The sequence below is a fragment of the Miniopterus schreibersii genome (assembly GCF_964146895.1).
Source record: "Miniopterus schreibersii genome assembly, chromosome: 14".
In the NCBI taxonomy this organism is placed as follows: domain Eukaryota; kingdom Metazoa; phylum Chordata; class Mammalia; order Chiroptera; family Miniopteridae; genus Miniopterus; species Miniopterus schreibersii.
Window position 1 is genome coordinate 30,620,460 of NC_138114.1, and position 22,665 is coordinate 30,643,124.

Below are 22,665 nucleotides of genomic sequence, written 5' to 3' on the forward strand. Positions count from 1 at the left end.
AATGTTAAGCATGGGAGAGTTTACGATGTAATGCAGTGGCTCTCAACAGGGGGCAATATTAACCCCATGGGATATTTGGCCAAGTCTAGAGGCATTTTTGGCTGTCATCACTAGGTTCTACTGGCATCTAGAGGCCAGAGGCCAGGAATACTGCTAAAATCCTACACAGGGCGGACCCCACAGCAAAGCATCATTCATCCCAAAATGTGAGTAGTGCTAAAGTTGAGAAACCCTAATGTAAAGCAAATCGATGTACACACAAAATACATTTCAAGGGAAAATTTTGCTTTTCACTGTGTTATTCTGACCTCCACCAGATGGGAATTGCAGCCTAAAAAATGTTAACACCAGGTTGCTATACTTAAGTAAACCATGTTGTCATCGGATTGAAAAAAGCCACTAAGCTACTTTACTGAATAATTTTCCCCAGCAGATGTCACCTGAAATAGAAGTGATTACAGAAACTTTTGAAGCAAGACTTATAAGAATATTTTACCAATGTCAGAATGCAGACTTTTTTCCAGACATACTTGAGAATATCAAGTCCTGGCTCTACCATTGATTGGCTGCGAGATCTTGCATAAGTTATTTAACTTTCTATGCCTCGATTACCACACTGCAGATTTGAGAAAACTATTTTATTTCATAGGGTCATGATAATATAATTAGATAATGCATGTGGCAAGACAAAGAAGATATAGGTTAAAAGTAGTTCTTGAGAAAATTTCCTTTTTTAAGAAAAATACTTCGACAAGCAGTTTTAAGGAGGGAGAGGAAGATCTTAAGGCCTTGGGGCATCAATTAGGAGTGGAAAAGAGCAGAGGGACCGAAGGGAGAGAGCAGATGAACAAGAAGCTGGAGATGAGAGAGGAAGGGGCCGGTACGGAAACCTCATGCTTGAAGAGGCTGGAGGACTTTTAGTAAAAGGGATGTTTGATATATGATATGCAGTTATGTGTTCCCAGAATTAATGTCCTATCTTTCTTTCCAAATGAGTGTGCTTCACACTAATTTCTCGTCTGAAGGGTCTGGGGAAAGATGAAAGCATGAGGATGATTCATTGCTTGGATGTATCAAAGAACAGGGAGGCGAGGAAGTGAAGATGAGTGATCATGGGGAGCTGAAAAGCAGGAGATAATGAAGTACTTAGGCAATTACAAGAAACTAAGGGCTCAAGAATTTGCAGATGTTTTGGGGGAGGACACCAGTCTTTCCACAGCATATCAGTGGGAACTTAATCTCATTTTAGCTAAGTCTAGAAAGGTTAGAACAAGAGATGTGGCTTCTCTGTCCAAGCCCACTTGACACCTTCGTTTAGTTTCACAGTGGCTCTTACGAGGCAGAAGAAAAAGCACTGAAATCAGAAGTTCTAAGCTGATACTGTGGTTCCCGCTGCTTTTGACAAGCCAGAACCTTTGGCACACAGCTTCTGCATCAGTGCGATCGGGCGATATCGGATTCACGTAGGAATACTCACAGGACTCATATGTGACATGTATGTGAAAGAGTTTGGTGGGCGATGAGGCTCCCTACGAATATTAGTATTTGCCGAGCTAACTAAAGGGGCAGGCGTGAGTTCCTGCAGTGCCTCGTTATAAAGAGCAGGGGATACTCACTGGTGAATAATTGGAATGTTGGTGACAATGGCCACTACTGTGATCATATTTGTGGAAAAGCCCTAGGATTTTATTTTAATTATATCGCCTATGTAGTCCAGAAAAAGGAAATTTTGACTGCGGTGATGAATACACACTTTGTTAATATATTAAAAGCCATTGAACCGAACACCTTAAATAGGTAAGTTGCATGGGATGTCAATGATATCTTCGAGGAACAGAGTAAAGAGATAAGATGGAGTCACTATAGTCAAGCTGCTAAATTACCGTAATCAACTAGGTTGAGGCATGAGGAAACAATCTTGTTCTTGTCCTAACTAGCCTGGCAACTCATCTTTTGAATTTTCCATCCTATGTCAATGCCTGGACATACATTAGTTCATTGTATGTCAAGACCTGGACATACAGCAGACCTCCAAATAACCCCCTAAAGGACACACGTATCCAGACCACCTGACATGCACCTAACATCATCCAGACCACCAGATGTGACCAGACCTCCTGGCACCCATCCTCCAGACCACCAGGCATCTGGCTGATAACTGCCTTGGACCTACCCTAGGGCTAAAAATGCAGAACTAACTGTTCTCAAAAATGCCTTTTTAGGATTAGAATTCTTAACTTTTCCTTTTTCAGCATATTTCTGGGTTTTTGTTTGTTTGGGGGGTGGTTGTTTTTGTGGGTTGTTTTTTTTTTGCCTAGTATGTTTCCAGTTTATAAACCCTAAGGCCCTTGAATAAATCTTTACCATTTATTTCTAGTCAAAGCCTCCAGACTCTTTTTGTGTTCCCTCAACATCTCAATAAAGCTGTTAAAAGAACAAGCACTTAGCAGAGGCACATAGTAATTGCTCAATTATAAGATGGGTCCCTAATGCCACTCACAGTATCATATTATTCCTTATGAGAATGTTTAAGAATCAGAGATGCTTTTTTATTCTCCAAATAACCTCTCTCCTGTCCCTCTAGGACATTCACATCAACACTTTTCATCACGTGTGTGACCTCACTCCCCGGCCCCCCCAAATTGCCATCAGTCTCTTCCCAATTTCTCTGACTACGGATAGCAAATCCATCTTTAAGTCATGCAATCAATAACTACAAATACTACTTACTATCAGCACGCGTAAGCCACCCAATTCTATTTATTCCTTAACTAAAGTCTACCTTAAGTCCTTGTTCACAACTGACCTAGCTTCTTCCCTGGATTCTCGGCCAACAAACTACACAGCAAAGAGAACAGAATTCTCTTCCTTCAATATTATTCAGGTAAACTATTCCCCTGCTAAAAAATTCACACTAATTTCTCTGTAGTCAAAAGTCAAATTCTTAGCACTGTGTATCCAGTCTTCCCATAAACTGGGACAGTCCCTAAATGACTCTAAATCTTCATCTCTGCCATTTTCTTATTTAGATTTTATGGTCTAGGTCAGAGGTGCTTAACCTAACAGAAATTGGGGGATCTGTAAAATATACCTAAATAATATTATAAGAAAACTCTGCTATCTAACATATTGGGATTAAAAATGCAAATGTAATATAGAAGATTTTTGGTGCTGTGTGGTTTTAAATTATCCTTCAATTCTAAAAAAAAACAAAACAAAAAAAAACTGCCTTGCATATCACTGAAGCCTCAGAGAGAAAAATAATGTTAAAGTTCCCTGGCCCGGGGCCTTTACTTTTAATGTTCACCTAGCAGACTTTGAAATCCTAGGTCTCTATTGGGAAAGTATAAAGTCATGAAAGATGGCATGGGGCCAGTTGACATCTCCAGGATTATAAAGTTAAGAATAAAATTAAAGTTCTTCACTGAGACCAAGACAAAAGAGCTTACATAAGTCCCTCACATTTACCACATATTTTATTCGTTAAAAAGCACAGCAAAATCAGAAGACTTTTCCTACGCTAACACCACCCTGTAGAAATGAGAAAACACCAGAGGCATAGGGCTATTGCACTCCATTTGGGGATGTTATGCAAGTTTGACCACAACTAAAATCCAGCTGCTACAATGAGCAGGTTTTTGGTGAGTGGAAAACTTAAAAAATAACTTAGAAAATATTGTCCCAGATAAAAAACAATGCATCATAGCTATTTATACTCGAGAAAGTAACCTAATAACTTATTAATAAAGATTTCTATTTTCTTTAAAGTAGCATGGCTATATATCACAAAGACATGTGCTTTTAATACACCAAGAGAATAATGGCATAGAGGCAAATCTGGGCTTTTGCTGTTGCTGTTGTTCATTGGCTGCGAAAAATATTATAAGCTGGCACTCGGTAAATCTACTTGAGTAGCTTCTGCAGCTCTACAAGTGAAAACACGCAGTCACAATCCTGAGAATGAACCTGCTTGAGTATCAGAAGCAATAATGTCCCCTTATGTGGATATTAAGACAGTATCAAGACAAATTAAAAGCAGGGCCATGAACAATCTCCAGAGAAGGTCCTCACCTGTCGTGACACAGATACATTTAGACCACTGAGCAAACAGAAATCCCTACCTGATGGTGATACAGAATAGTAAGGAGGTAGGAAAATTCCAGGGCAAGTGGGGTAGGGCAACTGAGACAGATAGTTAAACAGCAGTTTGCAGCCACCTCGTAAATTCTATCTTCCCTAAACCAAGGACACTTAAGAGTAAATGGTTTGCACTTCTCCTCCCCAGCCAGGGGGTAAGTAAGTTAAATCAACCTACGCAGGGAGGCAGATAACAGAAATCCAATTAGTGCCATTTTCCATCCACACCCCAGGGCAGACATATTAAGAGAATAAATCTCATTTTGGTACATCAGCTAAAGCTGATAAATTTTCTATTGATTCTCCCCTAAGACCTCCCCTAAACACCCAGCCTTTAAAACCCCTAAAAGATGAAGTCCCAGCACTCTCTCTCCAGGGAGTCACCCACGCCATTCCCTTCACCATCTCCCCCCACAGGCAGGTATCTCCTAAGCTCCAAGGGGCCCATGAGACCTGCAGCCAGGGGACCAGTGGGCAGGAGCATTTCATCCCGGGCTAAGCCCCTGAACCTGTCTCCGAGGCCCCCTTGCCTCTGACCTCCCAGTGAGCCAAGCAGCCCAGCCTGGGCTCTGCTGGTGCCTCGTCTGTGCCCTTCCTTGTGTCACTGTCCTAAGTACATTTTTGCTGCAGTCAATAAATTCTTGCTTTCTTTTCTACACTTTGTTTCTTGATTGAGCTCTTTCCTTCAAGGAGACAAGAACCAAAAAAAAAAAAAAAAGACAATGGGAAAACATGAATGTGCATTTGATGAACAATTCCATAGAACCTGTATTGAACAGTGATGACCTAATCATATTAATGAGCAGCCCTTCGTAATCTCAAATTTTAAGGTCCCGTGCCAGAAGATGAAGAAATGTTCACTAGAATATTCTAAATAGACATATTACATAGCTTCTTGCAAGTCCACGCAGGCATGTGGCGGGCAAGTCTTCAAAGTCATCGTAGCCATGAACTGAGTTTGGTACGACTTCCGGAAAAGATTCAGACAAATTCAAGCCCTGTGTATTATATCTAGTTAGGGGGCAGCCAGAAAATAAACGTTATATGACAGAAGGTGTAGGCGAAGGAGAAAGAGCTGGAGGAAAGGCTCAGAGAGAGGAAAATGAAGATGGCGGGTGAGCGAACTGTGGAGGAATAGAAGCAACACAAGGTTAAGGAATCGGATGCAGTGTAGCAAAGAGAAAAGGTGGCAAGTTAAGGCATCAGAAATATCAATCGGTTCAGTATTTCTGATTACCTGTAGTTTTGTGTTGAAAATTGCAAACTTTCTTGTGTATCTCCTGAAAACTTAGAGCTGAACCTAAAAGAATGCTACCCCTTGCTGTCAGTTCTTCCAGGGAACACCTTGTGTGCAGAGCCCCAATGGCTCTGCTGTGTTAATCAACTGAATATTCAGTCATTGGAAGAATGGCAGCGTTGGGAGGGAGATCAGTTACCATCAGGTCCACAGTTCCTTATCTGCTCTCTAAATCCCAAAGTTATTTTTTTCATTTGGCTTTAAAACCTGATGCCTACTTCTAGGGATATATCCTAAGAAACCTGAAACACCAATCAGAATGGATAGATGTGCCCCTATGTTCCTAGCAGTGCAATTTACCATAGCTAAAAGCTGTGGGACATTTACACAATGGACTACGATGCACCTGTAAAAATGAAGGATCTCTTACCCTTTGGGACAGCATGGAGGGATCCGAAGGGTATTATGCTAAGCGAAATAGCCAGTCAGAGAAAGACAAGTATCTCATGATTTCACTTATATGTGGAATCTAAAGAACATAATAAACTGATGAACAGAATAGATACAGAGACAGAGAAGCATGGAACAGACTGGCAAATCTCTGTGGGAAGGGGGATGGGGTGGGAAGAGATTAACCAAATGAACCTATATGCATGTATGCATAACCCATGGACACAGAAAATAGTGTGGTGAAGACCTACCAGGAGGTGGGTGTGGGGATAGAAGGGGTCAATGGGGGGAAAAAAGGGACATCTGTAATACTTTCAACAAAATTTTTTTTTAAAAACACCTGATCTGAACTAATGTGACACTATGTATAGTCTTTATTTGACCTAACTGACCATTTATACATTTTGCTACAGAAATGTTCATGTGTTTGGTTATAGGTGCTGCCCCAGACCCCAGTTGGGGTATCATGTAACATGTAATATATGTGCTATATTACCTTTGTAAAGTCTGAAAAATTATGAATTCTGAAACATCTGGCCCCAAGGGTTCTGGGAAAGGGCTTGCAGACATGTACGACTTTATTGTACCCTGCACAAGGCTTCTCCCTTTGCTGTGACTGGGTCTTTGTGTGACAGTCACCTAGGGAAAAAAAGAAACTACTGCTGAGATCAGGGAACATACATATACAAATATATGTATTTTTAGTCTCTTAGACTTTATCATTAGATTCTCAAGATAGACCTAAGAAAAGGCCTGTGGTGATCAGGTCATCCTTCCCAAAAAGTAAGGCCCAGATGAAGAAAAAATGTTAGAATAAAACTAAATAAAAGAACAGAACCTGGAAGAGAAGATGGTCAATTCTAATGGATGGGGACAGTTGTTTTCTTTTTATTTAAAATTCAAGGTGGCAAGCTTCCTTTACATAGTCTGCTTCATGGGAAAGATGGAAACCTTAAAAGTTTGTAGAACTCCTAAAGGGTTTTGTGGAAACTAATGCATTTTAAAAGTTGAAAAAAAAAAAGTATAAAATTATTTCAAAAAACATTTGGAATAAAATATAATAAGAAACCCATATAGAGAGCTATAGCCAAGAACTGCGATATAAAGAAAAGATGAAGAATAGACAAGAATTCATAGGGAAGGAAAGCCAAAGTAATGAAGAATAGCTTTACTCCAAGCTTCCCAGCAAAGAGGGCAGTTAGGCAGATATGTAACTCCCTCTCATTTTATGCATCTAGAGTGGGAGGAACCTTCTGAAAAAAAAAGATCTGGCTTTGGGAAGTAGGGAAAATCAGCATGAGCATCATTGGACAAGAAACTGGCACCCTCTATAGCAGACTTACCCATGCAAAGAATCATTAACCATGTGAATATTATGTCACAAATTACTAAATATCTACTTGTATTAAACTACTTAAATGAGAAAAACTGAAGGATACCACTCAATTGGAAGAAAATCTAGGATATTTAAATCAATAAGCATTTAGCATTGGACTCTACTTCTTAAGGACAAGGGCAATCTTTCAAACGTCCGGCACAAAAATGATAAACATTTGCTGACTGAACGCCTGGGCAGGGTTTACGGGTTAATGTGAAGATTTTTCTGCAGAGAGACCAGAGATTTTTCTGCAATTTTTTTAAGTGAGTGTTTTAGTGCTGAAGAACTATAAAGCTATTTTTAACGGTCTTACTCAGTGAACGCTGCAGCAGTTACAGACAGTGAAGAATTATGTGTCCAGCCACACAAAACATTTTAAGACCTATGAGTCTTCCCCAAGCACAATGTTATAAAATGTCCTTTTGCTAAAAATACTGGAATCAAGTAATTATCTACTTTTGAATTTTAATGAATAGGCCATCTGTTCATTCAAATTGAAAAAATGAAATTTTTCTACAAATTAACTACCTGATGAGATGTCCCTTGTGATTAGATCTACTTCACTGTTTTCTGTTATATTTAACCTAAAGGTGACACATGGTATTACAACAAGTTTGGTACACCAGAGTATGGAAAATTGTTTTCTCTGATCATGGACTAATCACACTCTGTTCCTTTGACAGGCTGTATTTATCAATTATCAAAGGCTAATTTTTATTACCACAATTTCCACAGTATTAAAATGAATCACTCAGAAGAAAAATGTGCCCATTTTTATCAGTGATGATTATGACAAAAATTTAACTCTAAACATACTGGTTTTGGGGGATTATCACTATAATGGGGAACAACAATTTTTTTCAAACTCATCTTCCTTCCCAAGAACGTTTTGTTTTCTTTGTGCTGTGCTCTCCAATATGGAAGCCATTTGCCACATGGGGCTATTGAAATGTAAATTAATTAAAAATAAATAAAATTTAAACTTCATTTCCTCAGTTGCACTAGGTGCTGGTCAAATGCCACATATGGCTACCTTACCGACTGTGCAGAATAGTTACATCCTTTAGGAAGTTCTATGGGACGGCACTCTAACATCCTTCTTACCTTGTTAAAAACAAGGTACCAGGCCCCAAATAGTCACTTGTGCTCTGCCCCACATCACCAAACTGAGACTTAACTTCATTACAGGTTCAGCTCTCAAAGAAACAGACTCTTAGCTGGGCCGGGCGTGGCTCAGCGGTTGAGCATCGACCTAGGACCCAGGAGATCGGGGTTCGATTCCCAGTCAGGGCACATGCCCGGGTTGCGGGCTCCATCAGTGACTCTCTCATCATTGATGTTTCTATCTCTCGCTCTCCCTCTCCTTTCCTCTCTCTGAAATCAATAATGATATTTTTTTTTTAAAAAAAGAAAGAAATAGAATCTTATACCAGTCCGTCTTGAATCACCTGGTTAGCACAAGTGAAGTCATCCACCTGACAGGCCCCTAGCACCCCCTAAAGGAAAGTCACCTTGCAATAACCAACCCACCTTTTTCCCTGGCACAACTTTCTCTTTCCCTCTCTCCTCCACTTGTGAGTCTTTCATTTTGTACAGCTTCTCGGAGCTCTTTCCTATCTGCTAGATTGGATGGTGCCCTATGCAAATAGATTGATTTTCTCCAATAAACTCTTAAAAGTTTTAATATGCTTCAATTTATCTGTTGACACCTCTGACCATCATTCTTCTGAAGAATCATTACTTGTTTCATCAATGAAGACCAGCTTTTTATTCCCTCAGCTGTGTTTCTTTCTCTCTAAAACCATTCTCAAGATATACCCCCAACACTCACACATGGCTTTGCAAAAGATCACTCTTCCTACAATTAGTTGACTTATCTTTTAGTTTTCAAAGTCATTAGGAGAAAAATGGTAAGTTTTGTGAAACAAAAACAATATTGGCAGCACTTTATAAATAATGCATGATAGCAGCATGACTTTGGCAGAAAATATACTACATTCCTACCGGCAGCTGAAGATTTCAGTCTAATTAAATATGAAAATGTTATTACATTCTGAAATTATATCTAAGTTATCGAATTAGTATGCCTAGTATTACATTTACAGAAGATATCCAAGATGCTACCTTTTAGGAATGAGCTTCCTTTGTCTTCTCTTATTATCTGCAGATAAAGGCAGGTTCTCTGAATACTAAGGTTCACTGATTGAACTAGGACTGAACCATCTCATTTGAACTTATTCAGTAGCTGCTCTATTTTTTATTTTACTAGCATTTATTTTATGCTGAATTCACTCCTAGGCCATAAGGTTTTGTTTCTTCAGTTTCTTCTGGGATGTCTTTTTGTTCGGTGCGGCCTCCTCTTCTGGTTTAGGAACAATCTGCTCTTTTCAGTGAGAATCATCTCCATGGAGCTGGCAGAGCTCATGTGTGGGGCAATTCACCCAGGAGCTCCATATCTTTGGTGCCACAACTTGGGAGCTTTGTTCACCTGGATGCGCTCAATGACCAGAGACTCTACATCTAAACCCTTACGTTCAGCATTATCTTCGCATTTTTAAGCACGTGCAGCAAAAAATCAGCACTCTTTTTGGGCTACTGACGCTGCACTCAGCCCCACTGTTTGGCCTGGACACACCTACCAGTCCCACCATTGTAACAACAGGATGGTGCACATTGCTTCTGTAAAGTGACATCCTTCAGATACTTGGTGGCTTTTCTGATATGCATACCCTTGATGGCCTGGGCAGTTTCAGGAGTGTTCTTAAAATGAACAGGGAGATGTGAACCTCTTCATTTGCATAATTTTGTGGGCTTTCCTGGGTCAAGTAAATAGCAAACCATTTTCAGAGGTCACCTCAGGCCACTTTCAGGAAGAGCTAGTAGCAGCTGCAAATTTGTATTCCCCGGTCATGTGGGACTTCACCTACAAGGCGGAACTGGTTAGGACAGTAACAGAATTCATTTTTTTTCTTCACATCTGGCTCTGCCTTTGGCTGCGGTTCCCATTTCACTCTCTACACCCCCATCTCCAACACATAACCCCCCACAGCGGCCTGCCTAAGGCAAGATGATGCGGCTCACTTTTCTGTCCTTGGCTTTTCTTTCCAGAGTCCTCCAAGCCAAGATCCTCACTATTTCCCAGACCTCACCAATTCAAAGTAATTTCTCATACTAGATACTGGTTATTATACGCAACTGGTATGATAATTAAAATCCCCCCATGTCCATCATCATTTATTTCTTCACCTGCTCTTTTCTCCTCTGTTCATGGTTCTTTACATGAGAAAGTAACCCCCTCCCCCAAAAAGAAGGCACTTTGTCTTCTCTTAAGAAAACCTAGCAATTTAACTAGCCTTTAAAATGTCCTATTCATTGTTAAATCAACAATAAAGCAATTCAGCTTACATAAATTAATAAAATTATATACTATATATCAATAAAACATTTCCATCTGTTGCAAAGAAGTGACTCTAATTTAACCTGAAAATAGACTTGGTGTACTAATTAATTGCTAGAAAAAGACTAATTGTTCCTCTGTAGCACAATACATATACGTTTTTAAGTACCGATGCTTATTTCCCAGCCCAGGTCAAGTAAACTAGGCCCTCTAGAGGGTGGGGTGCTGATTTCTATGGTTATTTGCACTCCCCAGCCTGTTTCCATTTGCTGGTAGTTTGGGCTTGAGGACCACGGTGACTAATACAATATCTGATAAAACAAACAAGTAACCCTATTAAACAAAACAACAAAGTCTACATCTGTGTGATTAGGGGAGGGCAGAGGCAGAGGGAGAGCTTCTATTTTAAAGAGAAAAAGAAGTTAACTTTTGTGGAAACTATCAGTGTAGAGAACCATGACAGAATCATGGATCTACTTGAGTTGGTATATTGCCTAGAGAAAGAAAGCAACAGGAAACTTTTACAGACAATAAAAATTTAAATTCATGTAGTTATTAGCAAAAGTCTTCAGTGAATAATGTTCTTCTACAAATGAAGACATTAAGGCAGTGGTTGGCAAAATTTTTCTGTAAAGGAACAGACTAAGTATTTTAAGCTTTGCGAGTCATATGGTCTCCATTGTAGCTACTTAACTGCTGTTGAAGTATAAGAGCAGCCCTGGGTAACTTTAAATGTATGCGCATGGCTGTGTTCTAATACAATTTTATTTACAAAAACAGGCAGAGGGATGGATTTGGTCTTTAGTCTGTACTTTGCCAACCCCAGCATTAAGGAATATTGTAGGACATTTCTTTAAACCTATTATGATGAATTGCATTTTCCAAAATCCCATAACAGCATCTCCCATCTCAATGCTCTTCTACAATGTGCCCCTCTTATCTCCTCCCATGAAGAGGTAGTTTCTAGCCCTGGCTGGTGTGGCTCAGTTGGGCGTCATCCTGTGCACCGAAAGGTTGTCAGTTTGATTCCCACATCAGTGTTTCTCTCTCTCTCCCTCTCCCCTCCTCTCTCTCTAAAAATCCATAAGAAATAGTTTTTAAAAAGAGGTAGTTTCTATTTTTCATCCTCCTTAAGTCTAGCCAGGCCCTATGACTTCTTTGGCCAATAAGACACAGTGGAGATTTCCTGGAATGCTCACCATGAAACCCAGCCACCAGGCTGTGAGATACCCAGGCTACACCGAGGGCCGATGTCTAGGCACCCTATTCAAACTCCAGCCAACGGTCAGCACTGATTGCCAACCACATGATTAGATGATAATAAACAACGAGTCTGACCAAGTTGTCTAGATAACTCTATCCCCAGCAGCCATCTGACTATAGACATGTGAGGATCCCACACAAGAAACACCTGCTGAACCCAGGCAACCCACAGAACGGTGAGAGATAAACTGTGTTAGACAACTGAATGGTTTGGCATGCTACAATATAGGTAGAACAACTTTTTTGTTTTTGTTGAAAGACCAATAATACTTTTTCTGCTAATATAAATGTTTTTATTTGGATAGAAGTTTATCAGAAAGCAAAGTCAGACACTTTTTCATTCCCCCAGTTAAAGAAACGTATTTCTTCTAAAATTCATGGGGAATCCTCACTTATTTTAAGCCACATGTCTAGGACCCCTATAAGTACAATGGCTATATTAAGTAAATCGATTAAAAATTTTTATTCTAAGATTAAGTGTTATTTGCTGATATTAAACATCATAGATAAATTTCATCATATTTTTATTGTTCAGGAAAAGAGATGTCCGAAAAAAATGTTTATGTTGTAGTCATATTTTCAACTGCTACAAATGAGAATGGGAAGTGGGGGTGAAGTCATTAAATACTATAGCACTGTGATTCTAAAGTAGAATTGCTATAAAAAATCAGCTAGGTGATTAAATTAGGTTAATCCGAAGTGGAACTAATTTTTCTTTAAAACATTTAGAAAAAAATGTTTAGTAACTTAGTACTAAAAATACAGTGTTTCAGAATTGACAAAGACATGGCACTTAAACAAAAGTTGTTTCAAAAAGAAACTTTCAGCACAAAGCTTGATTTAGAATGGGTTGTCAAATTTTGAATAGTTGATTAGCTCACTGTCCATTCATGCAATAATCAAATATTGAACAAGTGAGCTTTACTGAGTAAATTAACATGCAGGCTCTTTTCTGGCAAAAATAACAAAAAGAGTAAAACTCAAAGTTTGACTAAGAATAACTCTGGATAGCTTCAACTGGGAAGTCTATTAGTCAGGAAACTGAATTTTAATGTGTTTCTACACATTTAGTAAAGAGATGCTGAAATCTGAAAGAAATAGCCTCAAGGCAAGAATCAGGATTCTGAATATGTAAAGATGAAAAGTAGAGGACATAAGAGACACAATTATAAATCTAGGATTAAGAGGGATGACAGAGAAAATAACTCAGGAGGGCAATTTCCTTAGAGTCATCCAATACTAGCATTGAAATATACATTCAGAGTCCTAATATCCAACCTCTGATTTTACAAATGAGAAAAATTATGTCCTAAGAGTCTCAACAACTTGGTAAAAGAAAAAGAAAAAGAAAAAAATCTTGCTAAAACAGAATCAGAACTAGGACTCAGGTCTCCTGTCTAGACTTCTGTTTGGTTTCTTGCCACTCCAGTGCTGCTCTTTAGGAAAGATGAAGAGCGATGCAAGGAAAGGCAGAGTCACTGCCGGTCACCTCTCCGTTGCAGAATCAGTATGTCCCTTATCACCAGAGCAGCCAGTGTAGCATAAAAGACTACAAGCATTCTGAATTTTATGCTAGGAAAATGATGTAAATAGAATTTTGAAACATCATATAAAAAGTGTAGCTAAAACTAAAGGTATAAGATTATGAAGAGAGCCTGGACGGCGTGGCTCAGTAGTGGAGCATCTACCTATGAACCAAGAGGTGATGGTTCGATTCCCGGTCAGGGCACATGCCTGGGTTTTGGGGTTGAGCCCCAATAGGGGGCATGTAGGAGGCACCCAATCAATGACTCTCTCATCAGTGATGTTTCTCTCTGTCTCTCCTCTCTTCCTCTCTCTGAAATGAGTAAAAACATATTTGTAGAAAAAGATTATGAAGAGAAAGAAATTTGACAAATGAAGAGGTCTTAGATTACCCAACTACGGTGTTCACTTATCTCATACTTTAGTATCTCATTCATAAATCAACAATACATCAGTGAGAGCAAGAGCTAAACTGACAAAATATAAAACTGAGACTGTCGACATAAGAATAAAAGACTAGCTCTTAGGCCTTCAGTGTTTAGTTGCTGCTTTTCCCTCAGTAAACCCCCCACTATGATTAGCATCCAATATCAGGACAGATCATAGAAATGAAACAGCACCTACAGAGGTTAGGAAGGACTATGGGCTTAAGAAAAAAAGTTACAAAGAAGTATTGACTCTGGGACCCAGGGTTTCTTTCCAATTGCCCCACATATATCTCTTAAAATTTAAAGAATAAATATGTCAGGTCCACGTTTATTATACCCATTCTTTTTGTCATTTTATAGGCTTCAATGTTATGTTCTTTTCAGTTTCATTTACTTGAGATAGAGCCCTGACAATTGTTTCCCTGGAATTTTCACCTTTTGGGCTCTTTTAGTTACTCCCCTGCAACTTCTTTAGGTGACATCTACTTTCCCCAGAAAAGTGTCTCTAGAAAGATTCTATAAGCAGAGAAATGCACTAGCATCTTACTGTAGTGGAAGAATCAGAGGAACAAACAGGATGACTTGATTGCGACAATTCAGGCCAATGTTATTACGAGATAATTTACAGTGGTCACAAACTCTAATACCAATACTGAAGTTGGTTGCTGTGTGTTTACGGTCATAATTGAGTTTGGATAAATTTCCCTCAAAATGTTTTGCTTTGTGCTAATATTGAAGCAGTTCTGGTGCTTTTTCAATTCGGGCAACCTCCTGAAAGCATCCTAGGTGAGGCCAATATCATTGGTCCAAGGACCAGTTTGAGTAGCAATAGTTCTTAATCTAGTACAGGATTTTTCAGCCTCTGTACAATGGACATTTTTGGCTAGATAATTCTCTGTTCTGGTGACTATCCTGTGCATCGTAGATTGTTGAGTAACATCTCTGGCCTCTACCCACTAGATGACAATAGAATCCCTTTCATCCAATTGTAACAACCAAAAATGTCATCAGACACTGCCAAATGCTTCCTTTGGGGGAGGGGGATGGTCATCCCCATTTGAGAACAACTGATTTAAAGCATTTATTAAAATATGACATTTAGGGAGCTACTTAGCAGAAATAAATACACAACCTCTTTACTTAGCAAATATTTGCATGCTTCTAGAAACTTAACTATAATTATTTTATCAAGTTCAGTTGCTAGAAATCATCTATTCACTGTCACCGTAAATAATGATTTAAAGTATATGGTTTCTGCCTTTTAGAAATTTATAAAACAAAAGTTGTATAAGTAAAATATACAGGAAGATAGGGAGTTATAAGAGAAATATTAGCCGCTGGATAAAGCATTTACAATTAAAGTTGAAGGTAAATTTGGATACCACAAACTTAATATAATTTTATAGTATTGGGCAATTTAGAGAATTTCTGCATATGTGTCATGATCTCATTTGAGCCTGCAAAGTACCCTTAGAAATAAACACTTTCCTAGTTCAGGAAAAAGGCTCACAGCAGTCGCTTGCCCAGTATCAAAAGAAAACTAAACCTTGCTGACCGGCTATTTCCAGCCAGAACTCACCCATGCGGCTGGCTACTCTTCCATCATGACCGGTCAGCAAGGTGTTTAAAATTACTTAAATTAATATACGTGCAGACACGAGTTATCTCCTGACCGGTCAGCAATGTTAAGACACGGAAACACTTGTATACTCATGACCGGTCAGCAAGGTGTTTAAAGTAGAAGCAAGATCAGACCCAGGTGTTCCAAATTCGATAACGAAGTCAAGCTTCTAATTCCGTGTCTGGTTAACTTTGATCCAGCCAACCTCTGGCAGGTCAGTTAACCGTTCTGAACACTACACTCTTTGCTCTTGTAATGGGGATAAGAGAGTTTAGCTTACAAGTCCCTAGTGATGACTGACTGGCTTATGTGTAGGCAAGTGAGTATGCACTGTGTTCAGGAAACGAAGTTTACACACGTTATTTAATCTCACCTAAGTACAGTCTTAAATTGATCCAGAAAGCCAAACTAAGCACGCCCGTTGGTTCTGAGGCTCACACCTACCTGTGACAGCAGTGTCATAGCCAACTACGAAGGCTGTTTGCGATTAGCAGGCCCAAGGTTCACCCGTTCTTTGAGGATTCATTAAGAACCATTTTTCAGTGTGACCGACAACGTTAAAGTCGATTTGAAATGTCTTGCTGGGGATAAATGGTGATGGAAAAAATAAAATGAAACAAAATACATTTAAAAGAAAAGTCTTGCTTAAGGCTCCATAGAGGCCAGTCACAGCCCTTCCCAGCGCCCCAGGCCAGGCGGGAGGGGAATCAGTGAGCGGCTGGCCGTTTCATTCATCCAGCAGGTATCTTTAAAGGCAGGCCGACCTGGGAGAGCCGCAGCTTCGGCAGGGAGACGGGGGACACAAAAGTGGGAAGGGTAGAATCCCTCAGCTGCTGTTTATATACCTACACGCAGATGCGCACATGCCAAAGGCACCGACTCCTTCCCTTTCTCCTGCGTGTCCCTCCACAGACAGCACAGTGATCAGCAGCGCAGGGGCTGATAATTACTTTGCACCCCCACATGCCAGCGACGGAGGTGGAAAAAAACTTACAGACGGACGCTCCGCTCCCATCCTTCCAAACACTGCGACGGAGTGACCGTCTCCGTTTCACAGAAGACCGATGATTAGAGAAGTTAAATTATTTGTTGAAAGTCACAGTTAGTGGGCAAACCAGTTGAAACCTTATTATATTTAAGCACCTGTTCAGTTTCCCCCAGGACTTAGTCATTGTCTTTAAAGGTTCTCTCTATACCATGAACCAGGGTCCTAAGATCCTTAGGGAAGTATCCTAGGAACATGAACGGCACGTGCACAACGTACCCAGGGTCAAGAGGAACAGGCCAAGGTCAGGCACCCAGGTAAGAACTCCCTGCCCCCTTTACGGTGCTCAGCACAGATCATGCTGTGGTAAACTGCCTGCTGACTTTTCCGGAGTTTCCATCATACCTCATGATCCATGAGTTTAACTTGCTCCCCACTCCACCCCCACCTCCCAGCACAGCACCGGATACAGTGAGCCGTGGTGGATACATGGAGAACCGAGTAAGCGTCAACGCGGTTTCCAATGTTCCGCGAACCCTGGTGCATGCCAATGTAGCCTACACCAAGGAAGGCAGAAAGTTCAGGCAAAAAAGACCAAGTCTAATAAGTCAAAAAACCATAAATACACGTGACCTCAATGGGAAGAGACCAGGAATAACACTAGCCAGGCCAGTACGATTCTCAAGCCTGTTGGCTTCCTTTTATAGTCAGCAACGCCCTGGGGATGGGCAGATACTAGTCAGTCATTCCACCCTTAAAGGCCAAGGGTCCAAACCTGTTCTCTACAGAGGCCAGGTGGAGGTTCAGGAAAATGCAAATTAAGGTCATACTGCCCTTAAAGCATAGAAATGCTACTGATAGAGATCAAACAGCTGTAAAAGCAAACAAAATCCCCACCACATAATAATGCCATCACAAGCCAACCTGTTTACAGACGTCCCCTGCCAGTGCTATCAACCACTGTGCAACTAAACAGGAGTTGGGCTGTGTACAGTGCATGTCCTAGCCGACTCCTCCACGGCCAGTATACCAAAAGCACCGACAATCCCCGCCTTTTAAAAATAGCGTCCAAGTCATCCAGACAACTGACTGGGGAAAAAAGAGAAGGCATTTTAAAAATAGGGATTAAGTGTTCTTCCCTACTCACAAATGAGAAGTAATAAAATTATATGCTGAAACACCTTACAACTGACTGATTGCTCCATCATACGTAACTTCAGTTTTATTACATGTACGGCAGTAAGAAATCGAGACACAATAGTGTAGGGACAGCCCGTTCAGCAAATCCTTCTTAGTCTTTTCACATAGGTTAGCAGCCTTTTTCCTTCTGAAGGGATTTTTTTCTTATAAACAAACCTCAGAAAATTAGAATCTGCAAATGGTTTCCATTTCAACTTCACATGCATGGATACAATACACCTGAACATCCCATAATTCCTAAACATGAGATGAGAGAGATAAAGCGTAATGAAAACATCATATATGCTGATTGTATGTTTTAAACAGCTATTTGTATTCAAAAACCTGTTAAGCATTTATTCTATGGAGACATTTCCATGTAAGCACTAAATTTCAGTCCTATAATAAGAGAAGCCACAGATTAAAAATCACCATTCTATCTGAGCAGGTGTTGCAGTTACTGCTGAAATGTATTCCAAGGTAACTGCTATATTTGCTTAAAATGCACATTTTTGCCAAGTGATCCTTAACCTGGAACAATTTCCACTCTCTACTGACTGGCAGCTGGTACCTTCATCAGTGCCAGAAAAATGCCATTTTCTTATGAGGTGCAGTTTGCCCTCTTTTAATCGCTACTTCGTCTTTGGGCTTTGCTGTGAGCACGATGAACTGGCAGATGCGCTGACTGATGACAGCAGCTAGGACTGGACAGCAGAGAGATTAAAAGGTTGCTTACAGTCTCTGATACGGATTTGAAGGCATATTGCCCTGAGGTTAAGCCACCCAAAAGCATACCCTGCCAGGCTGTGAATTCCAGCAACCAGGCACCAGCTGCAACACCTGTTGGCCTTGTTGAAAGCGGTACACCTGCTCTGAGAGTGACGGCTATGAAGCACTGTGGGGAAACATTCTGGACTTGGTGTCAGAAAACCTAAGTTTGAATTACAGCTCTGTGAGGTACTAGCTATGAAACCTAGGAAAATCCTATAAATTCCAGTTCAGTTTCCTCACCTATACAGTCGGGTTTTTAATACCTGTTTCAAGTGTCTGATGATGGAGAGAGATGATGGATGAGGCTTCCAAGTGGTAAAGCAATATACAGACCAAATATCATTAGTCCCATCGCTGCATTACTAACGATGTCTTTCATATTGCTAAGTAGCGTGTCTGAATATTTTACTTCAAATTATACAGATGGTATTACCTTTAAACATGGTTTTTAGCATGGATCCCACTCAATTGTCACCAGAATCGAGGTGGCAAGTATCAGAGAAAGACAAGTATCACATGATCTCGCCCATATCTGGACTCTAATGAACAAAATAAACTGATGAACAAAACAGATCCAGAGACACAGAAGCACGGAACAGACTGACGAATCTCAGAGAAAAGGTGGGGGTGGCAGGTGGGAAGAGATTAACCGAAGTACTTATATGTATTTATGCATGTCCCACGGAAACAGACAATAGTGTGGTGAAGGCCTGAGAGTGGGGGGTGCGGGGTGGAGGGGTCAAGGGGGGAAAATAGGGGACACCTGTAATACTGTCAACAATCAAGATAAATTTTTAAAAAGTAAATATAAAAAACCAAACCTGTTGCAAGGGAACACTGATTTTTATCACTCATTAATGCCCTTCATGTGATTTTATTTCTCAGATGCTCAGTGCTAGCCATGCATTGGTTTTTCCCTATGCCATCTTTAGTCACTGCAACCAAATCCTTCTATAGAGGAGAGTCTCGAGACTCCACGGGGTACTGAAAATGCTCAAGCTGGTAAATGGGGCAGCCAGGATTCAAACCAAGCTTCATCAGATTTCCAAGCTCATGTTCTTTTCTTTTATGGAAAGGAGTCTCATATCTTAACCTTCTTAGTAAGTTTAACCAGGCTCCCCAATCACAGTATCCATTAAGCAACGCATTCCCCTTTCACTTACCCCTCCCTAATCACTTCTATCATTTCATATTTTTTGTAGCTCTTTTTCAGAAAACATTTATCAAGAATCTATAATGTGCCAGGTTCTCTTTATCTGATAATATCCCGAGACCCATTTGGCCATTTTTACTTGTCGAGAATGTCCACACTACAGGTAAGATTTCCTTATCATTTTCTTCATGCCTCGATGTCTGTCTCAAGAATCTATGTCCTATTTTGTGGGGTGATAGTTATTCTATTTATCCAGATTAGAAAGAGTGATGATACAATCAGTAAGATATATGTACATCCTCTGATAAGTCTCATAAAAGAGACTTAGTTAAGAGACACAGTGGAGAGGAAAGATGTTAGAAATAGGAGGAATGGACGCGGAAGATGTGATGAGATTCGGCTAAGAAACAAAAGCAGCCTGTGTGCTTGTTATAAGCACACTCCTAAGCAAACTCCTAAGGAGCAGTTGTTATATTTAATGTAGAGTGTTAGAAAAATATATGTAAAATTATAAGCAGACATCCTACAGTACCTGAGCCCTGTCCACCGTAGACTTTTTGTAGGAACCATTTTCTAGTGGTTTGTAGCACTTGGATGACTATTCCACTAGTCTTTGAAATTCATTAGGAATTCAAGAGGCACATTTTATTCAGCTATTTAAATATCTGTTGGACTATGATGCTCAACTTGAATTTGTATTTTAACTCCTGAAGCTTTCTCTCTTAAATCTCTAAAGTTGTGTGTTTTCATTTCTTGGTTTTACAAAATACTGGAAAGTCTATTTTATATCCTTATTTAAAATAAAGCATTAGATACAATACATCTGAAATGGTAAATGAGTTACATGTGTAAGCTGTACACAAGCAAAGAAGAGGGTGATTAGTATGTTTCAATCTCTTTATTCTGGGAAATCAGTGAAAAACCCTTTAAATAAGTATAGAAAGTCTAATGATAAAGATCTGAATTGTTACTTTGCTCTCTTTACAAAAATCAAACCTTGATTATAGCATGTGCCATTATCGATTATAGCATTCAAGATGCTACCTTCCCTGGTATGTGTGTCTAAGCTCTATTAAATCCACAGCTTTTAAAGCATGGTTTACCCAGTTTTGCTGCCAAAGCTCAGTAGTGCATGCTGTAAAAGTCAAAAAGTACATGTGCAAATAACTATAGGTTCCTATATGTTTGTTTAAAAGCATATGGGCAGGCTTTCACTGTTTTGGTTTTCACAGAGAACAGAGAACCAACTTAGAAAATCCCTGTTCAGAAATACACTAAAAGTAGGAAAAAAGAATCTCTACTTCATTCCCATTTATATTTTTCCTTCCTGCTGTTTGTATTTTCTTAAACTTGTGTTTGTCATCCATTTGTCACAAGGCCAGCCATATCAACTATATTTTCTACTTTCTGTATTCTAAGTGCTCTGGCATCTGTGGCCTCCTGAGGGGAGAGACTGCCCCACCCAGAGCCAGCTAATTCTTAGCCAGAGCAAAGGGCCAGTCTGGACACATGCCTTTCATATGTACACTGACCCATCTAGACCCCACACCCCAACCATCTCCTTTATCAAACACACGCAAAGCCAACATTCCCCCTACCTTAAATCAACTCAGGGATAGGTACGAGACAGTGAGGGACAGCCCCTAAGTCCCAAAGCCTACCAGAATCACTCAAACTAGCCAGTCCTAAACTGTTTACCATGTCCTGTTTTGTATTCCCCAAAAGAAACCGTAATAAAGGCCCTGGCTTGGGCTTTCTCTTATTCTTCCCTGCCTCCTGACTAAACCTGGTGCTTCCCCATTTGGCCCTGCATTATTTGGCTGCCTCCGTCTCTTGGGAAATGTAAGTGGTAAAGTCTTCCTTCAATGGAATTGACCTCTCTTTGCTATCATCGCTCAGTTACTTCCATAAAATAAAAATTCTGCAGGTACAATCATTGATACACCTTCTCTCCCCTTCCCTAAATATCACTGTCTATGCCATCAGCATCTGACAATGGCGCCTCCCGACCCCCTCCCCCATCTCCTTTAACAGCTTTACTCAGGTATAATTTACACATCATAAAACTGACCAATTTGTTTAAACTTATAATTTAGTAAATTAATAGAGTTGTGTGTAATCCAATTTAAGAACATTTCTTTCACCACAAAGATCTCTCATGCCCATTGCAGTTAACCCCTGCTCCCACCCCCAGCTCCAGGCAACCACTGCTTTCTTGTCTGGGTTTGTCTTTCCTGGACACTGCATGTAATTGGAATAATACAATATGTAGTCTTTTACATCTGGCTGCTTTCTCTTAGCATAATGATTTTGAGGTTCACCCATGTTGTAGTTCATGCTTTTTTATTGTTAAATAGTATTCCATTGTATGGCTATACCACATTTATTTCTCCATTGATTACTTGATAGTTATGTGGATTGCTTCCAGTTTGGGGCTATTATGAGTAACCATCCTACGAGCATTTGTTTATAACACTTTATATGGACATATGTTTTCATTTCTCTTAGACAGGTACTTAGAAGTGCAATTGCTGGATTGTATGGTAAAATTGTTTTTATTTTTGAGAAGTTGCCAAGCTGTTTACTAAAGTGACTGTATTATTTTACATTTAAATTAAGTAGTGTATGAGGGTTCCAGTTTTCCATTGTCCCCAACACTTGATAGTATCTGTCTTTTTATTGTAGCCATTCTAGTGGCTTTTTCTTTTCAAATTATAAGAGAAAGTTTATTTATAAATTTGACGTTAGCAAAACTAAAAACTTTTCAATTGAAAAAGTAATATTAAGCAAATGAAAAGATAATCCACATATCAGAATAAAACATTTGCAGCCTGGCTGGGCATGGCTCAGCAGTTGAGCATCGACCTAGGATCCAGGAGATCATGGTTCAATTCCCAGTCAGGACACATGCCTGGGTTGCAGGCTCGATACCCAGTTGAGGGTGTGCAGGAGGCAGTCGATCAATGTCTTATCATTGATGTTTCAACTCTCTCTCTCCTTCTTCCTTCCTATCTCTGAAATCAATGAAGATATATTAAAAAATAAAATAAAATAAATTTGCAAATCATAAGTGAATATTCCAATTAAAAAATGGAGAAAAGACTTGAGTAGATAGGCATTTCACCAAAGTTATACAAAAGGC

The 22,665-nt window shown here is 39.8% G+C and overlaps 1 protein-coding gene and 1 pseudogene across 4 annotated transcripts in view; both read right to left on the reverse strand.

Moving 5' to 3' along the window:
- Positions 1-22,665, reverse strand: part of PRKG1 (protein kinase cGMP-dependent 1) — a 953,315-nt gene that overhangs the window by 568,336 nt on the left and 362,314 nt on the right. The window lies entirely within an intron of this gene.
- On the reverse strand, positions 9,497-10,043 carry LOC308567212 (large ribosomal subunit protein uL22 pseudogene; annotated as a pseudogene). Its single transcript has one exon. The product of its transcript is annotated as a large ribosomal subunit protein uL22 pseudogene (transcript).